The sequence below is a fragment of the Galeopterus variegatus genome, unplaced genomic scaffold, assembly GCF_000696425.1.
Source record: "Galeopterus variegatus unplaced genomic scaffold, G_variegatus-3.0.2 Scaffold9145, whole genome shotgun sequence".
In the NCBI taxonomy this organism is placed as follows: Eukaryota; Metazoa; Chordata; class Mammalia; order Dermoptera; family Cynocephalidae; genus Galeopterus; species Galeopterus variegatus.
This window is the reverse complement of record NW_007735256.1, coordinates 55,779-60,091: the sequence shown is the minus strand read 5'-3', so window position 1 is coordinate 60,091 and position 4,313 is coordinate 55,779.

The following is a 4,313-nucleotide window of genomic DNA, read 5'->3' as shown; positions in this document are numbered from 1 at the left end:
CTGCGTGGGATTCGGCCCCTGGCGTGTTGTCCTTCCCAGGCAAGCTGGCAACCCTCTCTGGCGTCGTCACTCCTGTGTGACGAGGTTGAGGGAGCCTGAGTCAACATCTCCCCCCACCAGACCCCCACATTCATCAAGCACCTCCCACACCCATAACTCCTCTTCCACAATTTCATTCAACCTTCAGGGAAGCCAGGAAAAATGGATATTACTATTCCCATTTTGTAGATGAGGAATCTACAGAGAGAGCTAGAGACCTGGTTTAGCCACTCAGTTAGTGAGTGACAAGGCACAGAGTAGGACCTGCCACAGGTCCCTAGCTCTCAGTTGAGGCCCTTTCCATGGAACAACCAGACCGTCCACCCCCCATCCTGGCGCTGGGCTGAGAAAGGCCAACCGCAGCTGGGCAGGGAAGGTGCCAGGGCACACGAGTGACGTGGAGCTGTGAAGCGCTGCACAGACACACCCATAGACCTGACCTTGGCTCTGCTGTTTAGGGTGATCAGATGCTATGCTTCCTGCCCCACATCCCGGAGATGTGTCTTAGTTTTCCCCTGACCTTGGGGTAGGTCGGAAGGAGCAACCAGGGGAGTCACCAGCCAGTCCAGGTTTCTAAAAACCACCCTCGGAGCAGCCACAAAAGAGGTCAGGGAACTGCTAAGTCGCTGTGTCCCTTCCCAGGCTGATGTCCTGTAGAGCTCTGGCTCACCGCAGCCTGGCTGCCCACTGCATGCCAGCGTGCTTCCTGTCCTCCCCAGCCCAGGTCTGCACTGGACACACAAGCTGGGATGGCCAATCCACTTCAAAATCACCAGCGTCAAGTTTAAGACCCTCCGTGAGCAGCATGAGTGCAGAGGGGAAAGGCCAGGGCTTCGGATGCTGGGGTCAGGACCTAACAGGTCACCTGGGCATGTCCTGTCACCTCTCTGAGCTTAGCTTTTGTATCTGGAAAATCAGGGTACCATGACTTCAACAGGTTGGGGTTCCAATTATGAGAAAATGATGTATGGTTCGATGCTAGGCACACAGGGAACATTCCAGAAATGAGCACCAGGAAGAGACATGAATGTGGCTATTGTGGCTTCACATGTAGAACAAGGGGCCTGGGGGACAGCTCTGTTCTGTGGGTTTGAACCCACTGCACATGGCCTCCAGAGCTGGAGGAGAGCAGGGCCAGTTGTTGGGGGCAATGCCCTACTTCCGCCTGCCACCACTTGGAAGATCAGGGCTGGGACAGTCCTCTCTCAGCCGTGCTCTGCTCCCTGTGCCTCTACAGGGGCCTTCCCATGGCTCACTCTCACTTCAGTCAGGTCTCACCTCAAACATCTCCTTCTCAGAGGCCCCCGCATCTAAAACAGTAAACACCTGGGCCCCTCCAGCCCTCACTTCTCTGCACTCATTGCTATCTGACATCCTGTTAGGGATCTGTTTATCCAGCCTGTTTATCTGCCCAGATAGATCATGGTCTCTGAAGGCAGAAACTTCACTCATCCCTTAATCCCAGAACAGATCCTGGCACTCGTAGGTGCTCAATATTAGCCAGATGAATGACCGAGTCTCCAAGACGCATGCCTTCAGGGGTACAAGGGTGGGTGCCGGTGTTGTATCTCATGTGGGCTCTAGCTCCGCTGGATGAGGCGGGAGCCCTGACAGGTGCAGGCCCAGCACAGGTTCATGACTGTTCCCAGGCCCTACTGCCTTTTCCCCACCCTGCCCACCTGCAAGGCCAAAGCCCCCAGCAGTCCCAGCACTGGTGAATCAGCTCCCTCCAGACTTTGGAACCATCTGGATTCCACAGCCAGGAGGCAGGCAGGTGCAGATGGGTGGGAGGGCCACAGGAGGTCAAGGTATTCGAAGGCGCTGTAGGCGCTGTGGCTGCAGGTCTTCCCATGCACACCTTCCTGCTCTCCCAGCACAGGGAGCAAGGACGCTCTGATCCACAAAGCTCCTGGGACCTAGAGGCTGCCAGTCATGTTCCCCTGGACACAGCTGCTTGCCGTGGGCCCCCTCGCACAACATCCCCAGACTCCTGCCTCTCTGCTCCTGATCCCTGACACACTCATCCCTCCAGGTTATACCTGTATCCTTGAGAAGGGTTGTGGCTGACACGACCCCATCTCCTACCTCTCCGAATCCTCCAGACAACCTGGCAACCTCCCCCAACCCAGAGGCCTCCCCCTGCTCTTGCCTCCTTTCCCTGCTCTCTTTGCCTGTAGCTGGCAGCTTGGGGTAATAAGTCACTGCCCTTCCTTGAGGGCTTGGGTTCTGATGATAAGCGATTATTATACCTACCCATATATTACAATATGTTTAAGATGGCCCAGTGGTTAAACTGTAAACATCTTCACTAATTAAAAAAGAAAAGTCCAAAGGGGTACTGGGCGGTGGCACTAATACTGCACTGGGGATGGGGCAGCTGAGTTACTCTACTCCCAAGAAGTAACTTCCTGCCTGTTTATTACAAACCACCCCTTCCCACCCAAACCTGGCTCCAAAAAGCTTGTCTGAGGGGCTTGTTTTCTCATCCACCTGTGCTCCAAGTACGATCTTGCCCCCATCCTTCTCCACAAAGCTCCTTGCAGGATCCTTCTGAGAGCCAACCACCTGTCACAAAATCCTTCCTTATTCTCTGACTCTAACCTAAATCCCTCCGGCTGCAGTCCAAGCCCATTTCCTTTGGTTCAGTCTCCGGCTGGAGACAGACAACAGCTGGCCTCCATCCTCTCTGGAATAAATTGTACAAAATCTACCAGCAAACCAGCACAGGCATGTTGGGATGGATGGTACTCTTTGTGAGGTGAGGGAGCTTTCTGCCTCAATGGCTTCCAAATCCCAGACTCAAACCCCACTGGAAGACTGAGTCACAATTAGAAACAAGAGCCAAGACCACAACCTCGAAACCACTGGGCAAGATGCAAAGGGCATTTTGTCTTAAAATTCAGACTTCCCATGCCCCAGACTCCCTGACTCAGATCTCAGACCACGCCAGTTACACCAGGGGCTCTGGTTGCCAAGGTCCCCATTTGGAGATCAAAGGGATGCTATACAAAGAGGATCCCAAGTAGTGTGTGGGAAAGGTGGGGGAGCCTGATATATATGGCCAGTGCCCCTCCCCCCGGACCACTCGCCACCCTTGCCATCGCTACCAAGATATGTCAGAAAGCAGAGGAGCCAGCCAGACACAGCTGTCTCTGCCTTTTCTACCCTGCATGGACAGTCCCCCACCCATCTTCCGTCCACTGCCCACTGGGCCATGGGACATGAGCAGGTTAAGAAACAGAGAGCTCTTTTGTACTGAAGGTATGGAAAATCACAGCCAGGCCCTCCTAGTGCAAAGAGGTTGGGCTAAGGTAAGGGGTGGAGTGGGGAGTTGGGAAAACTTCCCCGTCCTTTAACCTGCCAGGCAACAGGAAATGGAAACTCTCCTGCCAATGCAGGAGAATCTTGACTTTGAGACACAGTCTCATTGTGAAACTCAAGAGGCAGAGGACCATGCCTTAGACACACACATCCTTTCTCTCCCCTCCAAAAGGACTGTGATTTTAAGCAACAACCTTTTCCAAGCTTGTTTAACCCCCTAACACTTACCCAGGCTCTGACAATCCCTCAGACATCCTAGTGGCACAAAAAAACATCTGATGCACAGGCCTGCGCAGCGTTGGCTACTCCCTAGCCCCACAAGTAATGGCTTCAGTGTCTTCCTTTGTAAAATGGTAATAATGGCACCTCCCCACCAATCCTCAGGGTTATGGATCAAAAGGCTCGATGGACAGCATGAAGCCTGGTGCACAGGCAACTTAGAGGTGCTCCTGATTTAGGAACTTGTAGTGTAGAAACGTCCAGGGTTATCGCAGGTAGGAATGTGTTGTGTGTGGCCAGGGGAGGCTGAAAGAAGGGAAAGTAAACACCACCAGGTTTCCAAGTCACCCGAGGATCAGGCAGGGGAGTGGGACCCATCCCTTGCACGGCTGCACACTGTCCCCCAGCAGAACTCAGTTTCCAGGGAGGGTTAGCAGGGGTGGTCACTTCTCGGGCTTGTCCCGGGAGGTCCATCTACCCTCAAGTCTGCTGGAGCAGGGCCCTTTGTCCTGGGCTGCCGAGGGCTAAACAACTCACCATGTAGTGGACGTCCAGGACACAGCCTGCCCTCTTCACACCCCTGGGCCCTCTCCCCATGTGTAAAATGAGGCTCCTGGCCACTTCCCAGGAAGAGTGGGGGCATGAGAGGGCAAGATGGGAGAACAAGGGGTTTTCCTCACCTCCACTCCCCCCAGACCCCTGAGCCATCCCCCTCTTTGGAGGGACAAAAGTGT